The following is a 20557-nucleotide window of genomic DNA, read 5'->3' as shown; positions in this document are numbered from 1 at the left end:
TTCACACCACCCAGTGATGTTTTTCTCACTCCTATGAGTGAATGTAATGTTACACAACCATACAATGCGCACCACCGCGCGATGTTTTTCAGAAACCTATCCTACCTTGCCACTGCATGTTTCCTGACCTCCCCATGGTGAACACCCCGTTGTGCTTTTCTCCATCTTACTTTGCCACTCTCTGCCTATCCTTATTCAGACCATCTGATTCACACCACCCCGTGATGTTTTTCTCACACCTACTAGTGAATGTAATGTTACACACCCATAAAATGCGCAGCACCCCGCGATGTTTTTCAGAAACATATCCTACATTGCCAATGCATGTTTCCTTACCTCCCGATGCTGACAACCCATGGTGCTTTTCTCCATACTACATTGCCACTCACTGCTTATCCTAATTCAGACCCTCCGATTCACACCACCCAGTGATGTTTTTCTCACTCCTCCTAGTGAATGTAATGTTACACACCCATAAAATGCGCACCGCACCGTGATGTTTTTCAGAAACCTATCCTATGTTGCCACTGCATGTTTCCTGACCTCCCCAGGCTGACCACCCCTTGGTGCTTTTCTCCATCCTACATTGCCACTCACTGCCTATCCTAATTCAGACACACTGATTCACACCACCCCCTGATGTTTTTCTCACTCCCACTAGTGAATGGCTTGTTAGAAACACTTACAATGCGAACCACCCCTCGATGTTTTCCAGAAACTCATCCTACATTGCCACTGCATGTTTTCTGATCTCCTTATGCTAACCACCCCTTGGTGCTTTTCTCCAAACTACATTGCCACTCACTGCCTATCCTAATTCATATCCTTCGATTAACACCTCCCTGTGATGTTTATATCACTCCTTAGTAGTGAATGGCCTGTTAGAAACCCCTACAATGTGAAACACCACGCGATGTTTTTCAGAAACCTATCCTACATTGCCACTGCATGTTTCCTGACTTCCCGATGCTAACCACCCCATGGTGCTTTTCTCCATCCTACATTGCCAATCACTGCCTATCATAATTCAGACCCTCCGATGCAGACCACCCCGTGATGTTTTTCTCACTCCTACTAGTGAATGGCCTGTTAGAACCCCTTACAATGTGCACCACCCCGCCATGTTTTTCAGAAACCTATCCTACATTGGCACTCCATGTTTCCTTACCTCCCAATGGTGACCACCCCGTGGTGCTTTTCTCCATTCTACATTGCCACACACTGCCTATCCTAATTCAGACCCTCCGATTCACACCACACCGTGATGTTTTTCTCACTCGTACTAGTGAATGTAATGTTACACACCCATAAAATGCGCACCATGCATTGATGTTTCTCAGAAACCTATCCTATATTGCCACTGCATGTTTCCTGACCTCCCCATGCTGACCACCCCGTGGTGCTTTTCTCCATCCTACATTGCCATTCTCTGCCTATACTAATTCACACCCTCTGATTCACACCAACCCGTGATGTTTTTCTCACTCCCCCTAGTGAATGTAATGTTACACACCCATAAAACGCGCACCACCCCGTGATGTTTTTCAGAAACCTATCCTACATTGCCACTGCATGTTTCCTGACCTCCCCATGCTGACAACCCATGGTGCTTTTCTCCATCCTACATTGCCACTCACTGCCTATCATAATTCAGACCCTCCCATTCACACCACCACGTGATGTTTTTCTCACTCCTACTAGTGAATGGCCTGTTAGAAAACCTTACAATGCGTACCACCCCGGTATGTTTTTCAGAATCCTATCCTATATTGCCACTGCATGTTTCCTGACTTCCCGATGCTGACCACCCCGTGGTGCTTTTCTCCATCCTACATTGCCACTCACTGCCCATAATAATTCAGACCCTCCGATGCAGACCACCCCGTGATGTTTTTCTCACTCCTACTACTGAATGGCTTGTTAGAAACCCTTACAATGCGCACCGCCCGGTAATGTTTCTCTGAAACCTATCCTACATTGCCACTGCGTGTGTCCAAATCTCCCCATGCTGACCACCCCGTGGTGCTTTTCTCCATCCTACATTGCCACTTACTACCTATTTTAATTCAGACCCTGTGACTAACACCACCCTGTGATGTATTTATCACTCCTACTAGTGAATGACCTGTTAGAAACTCTTAAAATGCGCACCACCCTGCTACGTTTCTCAGAAACTTATCCTACATTGGCACTCCATGTTTCCTAACCTCCCCATGCTGACCACCCCATGGTGCTTTTCTCCATCCTACATTGCCACTCACTGCCTATTCTAATTCAGACCCTCCGATTCACACCACCCCGTGATGTTTTTCTCACTCCTACAAGTGAATGTAATGTTACACACCCATACAATGCGCACCACCCCGCGATGTTTTTCAGAAACCTATCCAACATTGCCACTGCATGTTTCCTGACTTCCACATGCTGAACACCCCGTGGTGCTTTTCTGCGTCCTACATTGCCACTCACTGCCTATCCTAATTCGGACCCTCTCTTTCACACCACCCCGCTATGTTTTTCTCACTCCTACTAGTGAATGTAATGTTACACACCCATACAATACGCACCACCATGCAATGTATTTCAGAAACCTATCCTACATTGCCAATGCATGTTTCCTGACTTCCACATGCTGACCACCCCGTGGTGCTTTTTTCCATCCTACATTGCCACTCACTGCCTATTCTTATTCAGACCCTCCGATTCACACCACCCAGTGATGTTTTTCTCACTCCTACCAGTGAATGTAATGTTACACAACCATACAATGCGCACCACCGCACGATGTTTTTCAGAAACCTATCCTACATTGCCACTGCATGTTTCCTGACCTCCCCATGCTGACCACCCCGTTGTGCTTTTCTCCATCTTACTTTGCCACTCACTGCCTATCCTTATTCAGACCATCTGATTCACACCACCCCGTGATGTTTTTCTCACACCTACTAGTGAATGTAATGTTACACACCCATACAATGCGCACCACCCCGCGATTTTTTCAGAAACCTATCCTACATTGCCAATGCATGTTTCCTGACATCCCGATGCTGACAACCCATGGTGCTTTTCTCCATCCTACATTGCCACTCACTGCCTATCCTAATTCATACCCTCCGATTCACACCACCCAGTGATGTTTTTCTCACTCCTCCTAGTGAATGTAATGTTACACACCCATAATATGCGCACCGCACCGCGATGTTTTTCAGAAACCTATCCTATGTTGCCACTGCATGTTTCCTGACCTCCCCAGGCTGACCACCCCGTGGTGCTTTTCTCCATCCTACATTGCCACTCACTGCCTATCCTAATTCAGAACCTCCGATTCACACCATCTCGTGATGATTTTCTCTCTCCTACAAGTGAATGGCCTGTTAGAAACCCTTACAATGGGCACCACCCCGAGATGTTTTTCAGAAACCTATCCTACACTGGCACTCCATGTTTCCTGACCTCCCAATGGTGACACCCCGTGGTGCTTTTCTCCATTCTACATTGCCACTCAGTGCCTATTGTAATTGAGACCTTCCGACTGACACCACCCCATCATGATTTTTCACTCCTACTAGTGAATGGCCTGTTAGAAACCCTTACAATGCGCACCACACTGGGATTTTTTTCAGAAACCTATCCTACACTGGCACTCCATGTTTCCTGACCTCCCAATGGTGAAACCCCGTAGTGCTTTTCTCCATCCTACCTTGCAATTCACTGTCTATTCTTATTCAGACCCTCCGATTCACACCACCCCGTGATGCTTTTCTCACTCCTACTACTGAACGTTATTTTACACACCCATAAAATGCGCACCATGCATTGATGTTTCTCAGAAACCTATCCTATATTGCCACTGCATGGTTCCTGACCTCCCCATGCTGACCACCCCGTGGTGCTTTTCTCCATCCTACATTGCTATTCATTGCCTATCCTAATTCACACCCTCTGATTCACACCAACCCGTGATGTTTTTCTCACTCCCCCTAGTGAATGTAATGTTACACACCCATTCAACGCGCACCATCCCGTGATGTTTTTCAGAAACCTATCCTACATTGCCACTGCATGTTTCCTGACCTCCCCATGCTGACAACCCATGGTGCTTTTCTCCATCCTACATTGCCACTCACTGCCTATCATAATTCAGACCCTCCCATTCACACCACCACGTGATGTTTTTCTCACTCCTACTAGTGAATGGCCTGTTAGAAAACCTTACAATGCGTACCACCCCGGTATGTTTTTCAGAAACCTATCCTACATTGCCACTGCATGTTTCCTGATTTCCCGATGCTGACCACCCCGTGGTGCTTTTCTCCATCCTACATTGCCACTCACTGCCCATAATAATTCAGACCCTCCGATGCAGACCACCCCGTGATGTTTTTCACACTCCTACTACTGAATGGCTTGTTAGAAACCCTTACAATGCGCACCACCCGGTAATGTTTCTCTGAAACCTCTCCTACATTGCCACTGCGTGTGTCCAAATCTCACCATGCTGACCACCCCGTGGTGCTTTTCTCCATCCTACATTGCCACATACTACCTATTCTAATTCAGACCCTGTGATTAACACCACCCTGTGATGTATTTATCACTCCTACTAGTGAATGGCCTGTTAGAAACTCTTACAATGCGCACCACCCCGCTATGTTTTTCAGAAACCTATCCAACATTGCCACTGCATGTTTCCTGACTTCCACATGCTGAACACCCCGTGGTGCTTTTCGGCGTCCTACATTGCCACTCACTGCCTATCCTAATTTGGACCCTCTCTTTCACACCACCCAGTGATGTTTTTCTCACTCCTACTAGTGAATGTAATGTTACACACCTATACAATGCGCACCACCCCGCGGTTTTTTTCTCACTCCTACTAGTGAATGTAATGTTACACACCCATACAATGTGCCCCACCCCGCGATGTTTTTCTCACTCCTAACAGTGAATGTAATGATACACACCCATACAAAGCGCACCACCCTGCGATGTTTTTCAGAAACCTATCCTACATTACCACTGCATGTTTACTGATTTCCCGATGCTGACCACCCCGTGGTGCTTTTCTCCATCCTACATTGCCACTCACTGCCTATTCTTATTCAGACCCTCCGATTCACACCACCCAGTGATGTTTTTCTCACTCCTACGAGTGAATGTAATGTTACACAACCATAAAATGCGCACCACCGCGCGATGTTTTTCAGAAACCTATCCTACCTTGCCACTGCATGTTTCCTGACCTCCCCATGGTGAACACCCCGTTGTGCTTTTCTCCATCTTACTTTGCCACTCTCTGCCTATCCTTATTCAGACCATCTGATTCACACCACCCCGTGATGTTTTTCTCACACCTACTAGTGAATGTAATGTTACACACCCATAAAATGCGCAGCACCCCGCGATGTTTTTCAGAAACATATCCTACATTGCCAATGCATGTTTCCTTACCTCCCGATGCTGACAACCCATGGTGCTTTTCTCCATACTACATTGCCACTCACTGCTTATCCTAATTCAGACCCTCCGATTCACACCACCCAGTGATGTTTTTCTCACTCCTCCTAGTGAATGTAATGTTACACACCCATAAAATGCGCACCGCACCGCGATGTTTTTCAGAAACCTATCCTATGTTGCCACTGCATGTTTCCTGACCTCCCCAGGCTGACCACCCCTTGGTGCTTTTCTCCATCCTACATTGCCACTCACTGCCTATCCTAATTCAGACACACTGATTCACACCACCCCCTGATGTTTTTCTCACTCCCACTAGTGAATGGCTTGTTAGAAACACTTACAATGCGAACCACCCCTCGATGTTTTCCAGAAACTCATCCTACATTGCCACTGCATGTTTTCTGATCTCCTTATGCTAACCACCCCTTGGTGCTTTTCTCCAAACTACATTGCCACTCACTGCCTATCCTAATTCATATCCTTCGATTAACACCTCCCTGTGATGTTTATATCACTCCTAGTAGTGAATGGCCTGTTAGAAACCCTTACAATGTGAAACACCACGCGATGTTTTTCAGAAACCTATCCTACATTGCCACTGCATGTTTCCTGACTTCCCGATGCTAACCACCCCATGGTGCTTTTCTCCATCCTACATTGCCAATCACTGCCTATCATAATTCAGACCCTCCGATGCAGACCACCCCGTGATGTTTTTCTCACTCCTACTAGTGAATGGCCTGTTAGAACCCCTTACAATGTGCACCACCCCGCCATGTTTTTCAGAAACCTATCCTACATTGGCACTCCATGTTTCCTTACCTCCCAATGGTGACCACCCCGTGGTGCTTTTCTCCATTCTACATTGCCACACACTGCCTATCCTAATTCAGACCCTCCGATTCACACCACACCGTGATGTTTTTCTCACTCGTACTAGTGAATGTAATGTTACACACCCATAAAATGCGCACCATGCATTGATGTTTCTCAGAAACCTATCCTATATTGCCACTGCATGTTTCCTGACCTCCCCATGCTGACCACCCCGTGGTGCTTTTCTCCATCCTACATTGCCATTCTCTGCCTATACTAATTCACACCGTCTGATTCACACCAACCCGTGATGTTTTTCTCACTCCCCCTAGTGAATGTAATGTTACACACCCATACAACGCGCACCACTCCGTGATGTTTTTCAGAAACCTATCCTACATTGCCACTGCATGTTTCCTGACCTCCCCATGCTGACAACCCATGGTGCTTTTCTCCATCCTACATTGCCACTCACTGCCTATCATAATTCAGACCCTCCCATTCACACCACCACGTGATGTTTTTCTCACTCCTACTAGTGAATGGCCTGTTAGAAAACCTTACAATGCGTACCACCCCGGTATGTTTTTCAGAATCCTATCCTATATTGCCACTGCATGTTTCCTGACTTCCCGATGCTGACCACCCCGTGGTGCTTTTCTCCATCCTACATTGCCACTCACTGCCCATAATAATTCAGACCCTCCGATGCAGACCACCCCGTGATGTTTTTCTCACTCCTACTACTGAATGGCTTGTTAGAAACCCTTACAATGCGCACCGCCCGGTAATGTTTCTCTGAAACCTATCCTACATTGCCACTGCGTGTGTCCAAATCTCCCCATGCTGACCACCCCGTGGTGCTTTTCTCCATCCTACATTGCCACTTACTACCTATTTTAATTCAGACCCTGTGACTAACACCACCCTGTGATGTATTTATCACTCCTACTAGTGAATGGCCTGTTAGAAACTCTTAAAATGCGCACCACCCTGCTACGTTTCTCAGAAACTTATCCTACATTGGCACTCCATGTTTCCTAACCTCCCCATGCTGACCACCCCATGGTGCTTTTCTCCATCCTACATTGCCACTCACTGCCTATTCTAATTCAGACCCTCCGATTCACACCACCCCGTGATGTTTTTCTCACTCCTACAAGTGAATGTAATGTTACACACCCATACAATGCGCACCACCCCGCGATGTTTTTCAGAAACCTATCCAACATTGCCACTGCATGTTTCCTGACTTCCACATGCTGAACACCCCGTGGTGCTTTTCTGCGTCCTACATTGCCACTCACTGCCTATCCTAATTCGGACCCTCTCTTTCACACCACCCCGCTATGTTTTTCTCACTCCTACTAGTGAATGTAATGTTACACACCCATACAATACGCACCACCATGCAATGTATTTCAGAAACCTATCCTACATTGCCAATGCATGTTTCCTGACTTCCACATGCTGACCACCCCGTGGTGCTTTTTTCCATCCTACATTGCCACTCACTGCCTACTCTTATTCAGACCCTCCGATTCCCACCACCCAGTGATGTTTTTCTCACTCCTACCAGTGAATGTAATGTTACACAACCATACAATGCGCACCACCGCACGATGTTTTTCAGAAACCTATCCTACGTTGCCACTGCATGTTTCCTGACCTCCCCATGCTGACCACCCCGTTGTGCTTTTCTCCATCTTACTTTGCCACTCACTGCCTATCCTTATTCAGACCATCTGATTCACACCACCCCGTGATGTTTTTCTCACACCTACTAGTGAATGTAATGTTACACACCCATACAATGCGCACCACCCCGCGATTTTTTCAGAAACCTATCCTACATTGCCAATGCATGTTTCCTGACATCCCGATGCTGACAACCCATGGTGCTTTTCTCCATCCTACATTGCCACTCACTGCCTATCCTAATTCATACCCTCCGATTCACACCACCCAGTGATGTTTTTCTCACTCCTCCTAGTGAATGTAATGTTACACACCCATAATATGCGCACCGCACCGCGATGTTTTTCAGAAACCTATCCTATGTTGCCACTGCATGTTTCCTGACCTCCCCAGGCTGACCACCCCGTGGTGCTTTTCTCCATCCTACATTGCCACTCACTGCCTATCCTAATTCAGAACCTCCGATTCACACCATCTCGTGATGATTTTCTCTCTCCTACAAGTGAATGGCCTGTTAGAAACCCTTACAATGGGCACCACCCCGAGATGTTTTTCAGAAACCTATCCTACACTGGCACTCCATGTTTCCTGACCTCCCAATGGTGACACCCCGTGGTGCTTTTCTCCATTCTACATTGCCACTCAGTGCCTATTGTAATTGAGACCTTCCGACTGACACCACCCCATCATGATTTTTCACTCCTACTAGTGAATGGCCTGTTAGAAACCCTTACAATGCGCACCACACTGGGATTTTTTTCAGAAACCTATCCTACACTGGCACTCCATGTTTCCTGACCTCCCAATGGTGAAACCCCGTAGTGCTTTTCTCCATCCTACCTTGCAATTCACTGTCTATTCTTATTCAGACCCTCCGATTCACACCACCCCGTGATGCTTTTCTCACTCCTACTACTGAACGTTATTTTACACACCCATAAAATGCGCACCATGCATTGATGTTTCTCAGAAACCTATCCTATATTGCCACTGCATGGTTCCTGACCTCCCCATGCTGACCACCCCGTGGTGCTTTTCTCCATCCTACATTGCTATTCATTGCCTATCCTAATTCACACCCTCTGATTCACACCAACCCGTGATGTTTTTCTCACTCCCCCTAGTGAATGTAATGTTACACACCCATTCAACGCGCACCATCCCGTGATGTTTTTCAGAAACCTATCCTACATTGCCACTGCATGTTTCCTGACCTCCCCATGCTGACAACCCATGGTGCTTTTCTCCATCCTACATTGCCACTCACTGCCTATCATAATTCAGACCCTCCCATTCACACCACCACGTGATGTTTTTCTCACTCCTACTAGTGAATGGCCTGTTAGAAAACCTTACAATGCGTACCACCCCGGTATGTTTTTCAGAAACCTATCCTACCTTGCCACTGCATGTTTCCTGACCTCCCCATGGTGAACACCCCGTTGTGCTTTTCTCCATCTTACTTTGCCACTCTCTGCCTATCCTTATTCAGACCATCTGATTCACACCACCCCGTGATGTTTTTCTCACACCTACTAGTGAATGTAATGTTACACACCCATAAAATGCGCAGCACCCCGCGATGTTTTTCAGAAACATATCCTACATTGCCAATGCATGTTTCCTTACCTCCCGATGCTGACAACCCATGGTGCTTTTCTCCATACTACATTGCCACTCACTGCTTATCCTAATTCAGACCCTCCGATTCACACCACCCAGTGATGTTTTTCTCACTCCTCCTAGTGAATGTAATGTTACACACCCATAAAATGCGCACCGCACCGCGATGTTTTTCAGAAACCTATCCTATGTTGCCACTGCATGTTTCCTGACCTCCCCAGGCTGACCACCCCTTGGTGCTTTTCTCCATCCTACATTGCCACTCACTGCCTATCCTAATTCAGACACACTGATTCACACCACCCCCTGATGTTTTTCTCACTCCCACTAGTGAATGGCTTGTTAGAAACACTTACAATGCGAACCACCCCTCGATGTTTTCCAGAAACTCATCCTACATTGCCACTGCATGTTTTCTGATCTCCTTATGCTAACCACCCCTTGGTGCTTTTCTCCAAACTACATTGCCACTCACTGCCTATCCTAATTCATATCCTTCGATTAACACCTCCCTGTGATGTTTATATCACTCCTAGTAGTGAATGGCCTGTTAGAAACCCTTACAATGTGAAACACCACGCGATGTTTTTCAGAAACCTATCCTACATTGCCACTGCATGTTTCCTGACTTCCCGATGCTAACCACCCCATGGTGCTTTTCTCCATCCTACATTGCCAATCACTGCCTATCATAATTCAGACCCTCCGATGCAGACCACCCCGTGATGTTTTTCTCACTCCTACTAGTGAATGGCCTGTTAGAACCCCTTACAATGTGCACCACCCCGCCATGTTTTTCAGAAACCTATCCTACATTGGCACTCCATGTTTCCTTACCTCCCAATGGTGACCACCCCGTGGTGCTTTTCTCCATTCTACATTGCCACACACTGCCTATCCTAATTCAGACCCTCCGATTCACACCACACCGTGATGTTTTTCTCACTCGTACTAGTGAATGTAATGTTACACACCCATAAAATGCGCACCATGCATTGATGTTTCTCAGAAACCTATCCTATATTGCCACTGCATGTTTCCTGACCTCCCCATGCTGACCACCCCGTGGTGCTTTTCTCCATCCTACATTGCCATTCTCTGCCTATACTAATTCACACCCTCTGATTCACACCAACCCGTGATGTTTTTCTCACTCCCCCTAGTGAATGTAATGTTACACACCCATACAACGCGCACCACCCCGTGATGTTTTTCAGAAACCTATCCTACATTGCCACTGCATGTTTCCTGACCTCCCCATGCTGACAACCCATGGTGCTTTTCTCCATCCTACATTGCCACTCACTGCCTATCATAATTCAGACCCTCCCATTCACACCACCACGTGATGCTTTTCTCACTCCTACTAGTGAATGGCCTGTTAGAAAACCTTACAATGCGTACCACCCCGGTATGTTTTTCAGAATCCTATCCTATATTGCCACTGCATGTTTCCTGACTTCCCGATGCTGACCACCCCGTGGTGCTTTTCTCCATCCTACATTGCCACTCACTGCCCATAATAATTCAGACCCTCCGATGCAGACCACCCCGTGATGTTTTTCTCACTCCTACTACTGAATGGCTTGTTAGAAACCCTTACAATGCGCACCGCCCGGTAATGTTTCTCTGAAACCTATCCTACATTGCCACTGCGTGTGTCCAAATCTCCCCATGCTGACCACCCCGTGGTGCTTTTCTCCATCCTACATTGCCACTTACTACCTATTTTAATTCAGACCCTGTGACTAACACCACCCTGTGATGTATTTATCACTCCTACTAGTGAATGGCCTGTTAGAAACTCTTAAAATGCGCACCACCCTGCTACGTTTCTCAGAAACTTATCCTACATTGGCACTCCATGTTTCCTAACCTCCCCATGCTGACCACCCCATGGTGCTTTTCTCCATCCTACATTGCCACTCACTGCCTATTCTAATTCAGACCCTCCGATTCACACCACCCCGTGATGTTTTTCTCACTCCTACAAGTGAATGTAATGTTACACACCCATACAATGCGCACCACCCCGCGATGTTTTTCAGAAACCTATCCAACATTGCCACTGCATGTTTCCTGACTTCCACATGCTGAACAACCCGTGGTGCTTTTCTGCGTCCTACATTGCCACTCACTGCCTATCCTAATTCGGACCCTCTCTTTCACACCACCCCGCTATGTTTTTCTCACTCCTACTAGTGAATGTAATGTTACACACCCATACAATACGCACCACCATGCAATGTATTTCAGAAACCTATCCTACATTGCCAATGCATGTTTCCTGACTTCCACATGCTGACCACCCCGTGGTGCTTTTTTCCATCCTACATTGCCACTCACTGCCTATTCTTATTCAGACCCTCCGATTCCCACCACCCAGTGATGTTTTTCTCACTCCTACCAGTGAATGTAATGTTACACAACCATACAATGCGCACCACCGCACGATGTTTTTCAGAAACCTATCCTACATTGCCACTGCATGTTTCCTGACCTCCCCATGCTGACCACCCCGTTGTGCTTTTCTCCATCTTACTTTGCCACTCACTGCCTATCCTTATTCAGACCATCTGATTCACACCACCCCGTGATGTTTTTCTCACACCTACTAGTGAATGTAATGTTACACACCCATACAATGCGCACCACCCCGCGATTTTTTCAGAAACCTATCCTACATTGCCAATGCATGTTTCCTGACATCCCGATGCTGACAACCCATGGTGCTTTTCTCCATCCTACATTGCCACTCACTGCCTATCCTAATTCATACCCTCCGATTCACACCACCCAGTGATGTTTTTCTCACTCCTCCTAGTGAATGTAATGTTACACACCCATAATATGCGCACCGCACCGCGATGTTTTTCAGAAACCTATCCTATGTTGCCACTGCATGTTTCCTGACCTCCCCAGGCTGACCACCCCGTGGTGCTTTTCTCCATCCTACATTGCCACTCACTGCCTATCCTAATTCAGAACCTCCGATTCACACCATCTCGTGATGATTTTCTCTCTCCTACAAGTGAATGGCCTGTTAGAAACCCTTACAATGGGCACCACCCCGAGATGTTTTTCAGAAACCTATCCTACACTGGCACTCCATGTTTCCTGACCTCCCAATGGTGACACCCCGTGGTGCTTTTCTCCATTCTACATTGCCACTCAGTGCCTATTGTAATTGAGACCTTCCGACTGACACCACCCCATCATGATTTTTCACTCCTACTAGTGAATGGCCTGTTAGAAACCCTTACAATGCGCACCACACTGGGATTTTTTTCAGAAACCTATCCTACACTGGCACTCCATGTTTCCTGACCTCCCAATGGTGAAACCCCGTAGTGCTTTTCTCCATCCTACCTTGCAATTCACTGTCTATTCTTATTCAGACCCTCCGATTCACACCACCCCGTGATGCTTTTCTCACTCCTACTACTGAACGTTATTTTACACACCCATAAAATGCGCACCATGCATTGATGTTTCTCAGAAACCTATCCTATATTGCCACTGCATGGTTCCTGACCTCCCCATGCTGACCACCCCGTGGTGCTTTTCTCCATCCTACATTGCTATTCATTGCCTATCCTAATTCACACCCTCTGATTCACACCAACCCGTGATGTTTTTCTCACTCCCCCTAGTGAATGTAATGTTACACACCCATTCAACGCGCACCATCCCGTGATGTTTTTCAGAAACCTATCCTACATTGCCACTGCATGTTTCCTGACCTCCCCATGCTGACAACCCATGGTGCTTTTCTCCATCCTACATTGCCACTCACTGCCTATCATAATTCAGACCCTCCCATTCACACCACCACGTGATGTTTTTCTCACTCCTACTAGTGAATGGCCTGTTAGAAAACCTTACAATGCGTACCACCCCGGTATGTTTTTCAGAAACCTATCCTACATTGCCACTGCATGTTTCCTGATTTCCCGATGCTGACCACCCCGTGGTGCTTTTCTCCATCCTACATTGCCACTCACTGCCCATAATAATTCAGACCCTCCGATGCAGACCACCCCGTGATGTTTTTCACACTCCTACTACTGAATGGCTTGTTAGAAACCCTTACAATGCGCACCACCCGGTAATGTTTCTCTGAAACCTCTCCTACATTGCCACTGCGTGTGTCCAAATCTCACCATGCTGACCACCCCGTGGTGCTTTTCTCCATCCTACATTGCCACATACTACCTATTCTAATTCAGACCCTGTGATTAACACCACCCTGTGATGTATTTATCACTCCTACTAGTGAATGGCCTGTTAGAAACTCTTACAATGCGCACCACCCCGCTATGTTTTTCAGAAACCTACCCAACATTGCCACTGCATGTTTCCTGACTTCCACGTGCTGAACACCCCGTGGTGCTTTTCGGCGTCCTACATTGCCACTCACTGCCTATCCTAATTCGGACCCTCTCTTTCACACCACCCAGTGATGTTTTTCTCACTCCTACTAGTGAATGTAATGTTACACACCTATACAATGCGCACCACCCCGCGGTTTTTTTCTCACTCCTACTAGTGAATGTAATGTTACACACCCATACAATGTTACCCACCCCGCGATGTTTTTCTCACTCCTAACAGTGAATGTAATGATACACACCCATACAAAGCGCACCACCCTGCGATGTTTTTCAGAAACCTATCCTACATTACCACTGCATGTTTACTGATTTCCCGATGCTGACCACCCCGTGGTGCTTTTCTCCATCCTACATTGCCACTCACTGCTTATCCTAATTCAGACCCTCCGATTCACACCACCCAGTGATGTTTTTCTCACTCCTCCTAGTGAATGTAATGTTACACACCCATAAAATGCGCACCGCACCGCGATGTTTTTCAGAAACCTATCCTATGTTGCCACTGCATGTTTCCTGACCTCCCCAGGCTGACCACACCTTGGTGCTTTTCTCCATCCTATATTGCCACTCACTGCCTATCCTAATTCAGACACACTGATTCACACCACCCCCTGATGTTTTTATCACTCCCACTAGTGAATGGCTTGTTAGAAACACTTACAATGCGAACCACCCCTCGATGTTTTCCAGAAACTCATCCTACATTGCCACTGCATGTTTTCTGATCTCCTTATGCTAACCACCCCTTGGTGCTTTTCTCCAAACTACATTGCCACTCACTGCCTATCCTAATTCATATCCTTCGATTAACACCTCCCTGTGATGTTTATATCACTCCTAGTAGTGAATGGCCTGTTAGAAACCCTTACAATGTGAAACACCCCGCCATGTTTTTCAGAAACCTATCCTACATTGGCACTCCATGTTTCCTTACCTCCCAATGGTGACCACCCCGTGGTGCTTTTCTCCATTCTACATTGCCACACACTGCCTATCCTAATTCAGACCCTCCGATTCACACCACACCGTGATGTTTTTCTCACTCGTACTAGTGAATATAATGTTACACACCCATAAAATGCGCACCATGCCGTGATGTTTTTCAGAAACCTATCCTATATTGCCACTGCATGTTTCCTGACCTCCCCATGCTGACCACCCCGTGGTGCTTTTCTCCATCCTACATTGCCATTCTCTGCCTATACTAATTCACACCCTCTGATTCACACCAACCCGTGATGTTTTTCTCACTCCCCCTAGTGAATGTAATGTTACACACCCATACAACGCGCACCACCCCGTGATGTTTTTCAGAAACCTATCCTACATTGCCACTGCATGTTTCCTGACCTCCCCATGCTGACAACCCATGGTGCTTTTCTCCATCCTACATTGCCACTCACTGCCTATCATAATTCAGACCCTCCCATTCACACCACCACGTGATGTTTTTCTCACTCCTACTAGTGAATGGCCTGTTAGAAAACCTTACAATGCGTACCACCCCGGTATGTTTTTCAGAATCCTATCCTACATTGCCACTGCATGTTTCCTGACTTCCCGATGCTGACAACCCATGGTGCTTTTCTCCATCCTACATTGCCACTCACTGCCTATCCTAATTCATACCCTCCGATTCACACCACCCAGTGATGTTTTTCTCACTCCTCCTAGTGAATGTAATGTTACACACCCATAATATGCGCACCGCACCGCGATGTTTTTCAGAAACCTATCCTATGTTGCCACTGCATGTTTCCTGACCTCCCCAGGCTGACCACCCCGTGGTGCTTTTCTCCATCCTACATTGCCACTCACTGCCTATCCTAATTCAGAACCTCCGATTCACACCATCTCGTGATGATTTTCTCTCTCCTACAAGTGAATGGCCTGTTAGAAACCCTTACAATGGGCACCACCCCGAGATGTTTTTCAGAAACCTATCCTACACTGGCACTCCATGTTTCCTGACCTCCCAATGGTGACACCCCGTGGTGCTTTTCTCCATTCTACATTGCCACTCAGTGCCTATTGTAATTGAGACCTTCCGACTGACACCACCCCATCATGATTTTTCACTCCTACTAGTGAATGGCCTGTTAGAAACCCTTACAATGCGCACCACACTGGGATTTTTTTCAGAAACCTATCCTACACTGGCACTCCATGTTTCCTGACCTCCCAATGGTGAAACCCCGTAGTGCTTTTCTCCATCCTACCTTGCAATTCACTGTCTATTCTTATTCAGACCCTCCGATTCACACCACCCCGTGATGCTTTTCTCACTCCTACTACTGAACGTTATTTTACACACCCATAAAATGCGCACCATGCATTGATGTTTCTCAGAAACCTATCCTATATTGCCACTGCATGGTTCCTGACCTCCCCATGCTGACCACCCCGTGGTGCTTTTCTCCATCCTACATTGCTATTCATTGCCTATCCTAATTCACACCCTCTGATTCACACCAACCCGTGATGTTTTTCTCACTCCCCCTAGTGAATGTAATGTTACACACCCATTCAACGCGCACCATCCCGTGATGTTTTTCAGAAACCTATCCTACATTGCCACTGCATGTTTCCTGACCTCCCCATGCTGACAACCCATGGTGCTTTTCTCCATCCTACATTGCCACTCACTGCCTATCATAATTCAGACCCTCCCATTCACACCACCACGTGATGTTTTTCTCACTCCTACTAGTGAATGGCCTGTTAGAAAACCTTACAATGCGTACCACCCCGGTATGTTTTTCAGAAACCTATCCTACATTGCCACTGCATGTTTCCTGATTTCCCGATGCTGACCACCCCGTGGTGCTTTTCTCCATCCTACATTGCCACTCACTGCCCATAATAATTCAGACCCTCCGATGCAGACCACCCCGTGATGTTTTTCACACTCCTACTACTGAATGGCTTGTTAGAAACCCTTACAATGCGCACCACCCGGTAATGTTTCTCTGAAACCTCTCCTACATTGCCACTGCGTGTGTCCAAATCTCACCATGCTGACCACCCCGTGGTGCTTTTCTCCATCCTACATTGCCACATACTACCTATTCTAATTCAGACCCTGTGATTAACACCACCCTGTGATGTATTTATCACTCCTACTAGTGAATGGCCTGTTAGAAACTCTTACAATGCGCACCACCCCGCTATGTTTTTCAGAAACCTACCCAACATTGCCACTGCATGTTTCCTGACTTCCACGTGCTGAACACCCCGTGGTGCTTTTCGGCGTCCTACATTGCCACTCACTGCCTATCCTAATTCGGAACCTCTCTTTCACACCACCCAGTGATGTTTTTCTCACTCCTACTAGTGAATGTAATGTTACACACCTATACAATGCGCACCACCCCGCGGTTTTTTTCTCACTCCTACTAGTGAATGTAATGTTACACACCCATACAATGTTACCCACCCCGCGATGTTTTTCTCACTCCTAACAGTGAATGTAATGATACACACCCATACAAAGCGCACCACCCTGCGATGTTTTTCAGAAACCTATCCTACATTACCACTGCATGTTTACTGATTTCCCGATGCTGACCACCCCGTGGTGCTTTTCTCCATCCTACATTGCCACTCACTGCTTATCCTAATTCAGACCCTCCGATTCACACCACCCAGTGATGTTTTTCTCACTCCTCCTAGTGAATGTAATGTTACACACCCATAAAATGCGCACCGCACCGCGATGTTTTTCAGAAACCTATCCTATGTTGCCACTGCATGTTTCCTGACCTCCCCAGGCTGACCACACCTTGGTGCTTTTCTCCATCCTATATTGCCACTCACTGCCTATCCTAATTCAGACACACTGATTCACACCACCCCCTGATGTTTTTATCACTCCCACTAGTGAATGGCTTGTTAGAAACACTTACAATGCGAACCACCCCTCGATGTTTTCCAGAAACTCATCCTACATTGCCACTGCATGTTTTCTGATCTCCTTATGCTAACCACCCCTTGGTGCTTTTCTCCAAACTACATTGCCACTCACTGCCTATCCTAATTCATATCCTTCGATTAACACCTCCCTGTGATGTTTATATCACTCCTAGTAGTGAATGGCCTGTTAGAAACCCTTACAATGTGAAACACCCCGCCATGTTTTTCAGAAACCTATCCTACATTGGCACTCCATGTTTCCTTACCTCCCAATGGTGACCACCCCGTGGTGCTTTTCTCCATTCTACATTGCCACACACTGCCTATCCTAATTCAGACCCTCCGATTCACACCACACCGTGATGTTTTTCTCACTCGTACTAGTGAATATAATGTTACACACCCATAAAATGCGCACCATGCCGTGATGTTTTTCAGAAACCTATCCTATATTGCCACTGCATGTTTCCTGACCTCCCCATGCTGACCACCCCGTGGTGCTTTTCTCCATCCTACATTGCCATTCTCTGCCTATACTAATTCACACCCTCTGATTCACACCAACCCGTGATGTTTTTCTCACTCCCCCTAGTGAATGTAATGTTACACACCCATACAACGCGCACCACCCCGTGATGTTTTTCAGAAACCTATCCTACATTGCCACTGCATGTTTCCTGACCTCCCCATGCTGACAACCCATGGTGCTTTTCTCCATCCTACATTGCCACTCACTGCCTATCATAATTCAGACCCTCCCATTCACACCACCACGTGATGTTTTTCTCACTCCTACTAGTGAATGGCCTGTTAGAAAACCTTACAATGCGTACCACCCCGGTATGTTTTTCAGAATCCTATCCTACATTGCCACTGCATGTTTCCTGACTTCCCGATGCTGACCACCCCGTGGTGCTTTTCTCCATCCTACATTGCCACTCACTGCCCATAATAATTCAGACCCTCCGATGCAGACCACCCCGTGATGTTTTTCACACTCCTACTACTGAATGGCTTGTTAGAAACCCTTACAATGCGCACCACCCGGTAATGTTTCTCTGAAACCTCTCCTACATTGCCACTGCGTGTGTCCAAATCTCACCATGCTGACCACCCCGTGGTGCTTTTCTCCATCCTACATTGCCACATACTACCTATTCTAATTCAGACCCTGTGATTAACACCACCCTGTGATGTATTTATCACTCCTACTAGTGAATGGCCTGTTAGAAACTCTTACAATGCGCACCACCCCGCTATGTTTTTCAGAAACCTATCCAACATTGCCACTGCATGTTTCCTGACTTCCACATGCTGAACACCCCGTGGTGCTTTTCGGCGTCCTACATTGCCACTCACTGCCTATCCTAATTCGGACCCTCTCTTTCACACCACCCAGTGATGTTTTTCTCACTCCTACTAGTGAATGTAATGTTACACACCTATACAATGCGCACCACCCCGCGGTTTTTTTCTCACTCCTACTAGTGAATGTAATGTTACACACCCATACAATGTGCCCCACCCCGCGATGTTTTTCTCACTCCTAACAGTGAATGTAATGATACACACCCATACAAAGCGCACCACCCTGCGATGTTTTTCAGAAACCTATCCTACATTACCACTGCATGTTTACTGATTTCCCGATGCTGACCACCCCGTGGTGCTTTTCTCCATCCTACATTGCCACTCACTGCCTATTCTTATTCAGACCCTCCGATTCACACCACCCAGTGATGTTTTTCTCACTCCTACCAGTGAATGTAATGTTACACAACCATACAATGCGCACCACCGCACGATGTTTTTCAGAAACCTATCCTACATTGCCACTGCATGTTTCCTGACCTCCCCATGCTGACCACCCCGTTGTGCTTTTCTCCATCTTACTTTGCCACTCACTGCCTATCCTTATTCAGACCATCTGATTCACACCACCCCGTGATGTTTTTCTCACACCTACTAGTGAATGTAATGTTACACACCCATACAATGCGCACCACCCCGCGATTTTTTCAGAAACCTATCCTACATTGCCAATGCATGTTTCCTGACATCCCGATGCTGACAACCCATGGTGCTTTTCTCCATCCTACATTGCCACTCACTGCCTATCCTAATTCATACCCTCCGATTCACACCACCCAGTGATGTTTTTCTCACTCCTCCTAGTGAATGTAATGTTACACACCCATAATATGCGCACCGCACCGCGATGTTTTTCAGAAACCTATCCTATGTTGCCACTGCATGTTTCCTGACCTCCCCAGGCTGACCACCCCGTGGTGCTTTTCTCCATCCTACATTGCCACTCACTGCCTATCCTAATTCAGAACCTCCGATTCACACCATCTCGTGATGATTTTCTCTCTCCTACAAGTGAATGGCCTGTTAGAAACCCTTACAATGGGCACCACCCCGAGATGTTTTTCAGAAACCTATCCTACACTGGCACTCCATGTTTCCTGACCTCCCAATGGTGACACCCCGTGGTGCTTTTCTCCATTCTACATTGCCACTCAGTGCCTATTGTAATTGAGACCTTCCGACTGACACCACCCCATCATGATTTTTCACTCCTACTAGTGAATGGCCTGTTAGAAACCCTTACAATGCGCACCACACTGGGATTTTTTTCAGAAACCTATCCT

The sequence above is a fragment of the Cavia porcellus genome, unplaced genomic scaffold, assembly GCF_034190915.1.
Source record: "Cavia porcellus strain 051 isolate PalLab524CR breed Dunkin Hartley unplaced genomic scaffold, mCavPor4.1 scaffold_11, whole genome shotgun sequence".
In the NCBI taxonomy this organism is placed as follows: domain Eukaryota; kingdom Metazoa; phylum Chordata; class Mammalia; order Rodentia; family Caviidae; genus Cavia; species Cavia porcellus.
Note: the sequence above shows the minus strand (reverse complement) of the source record.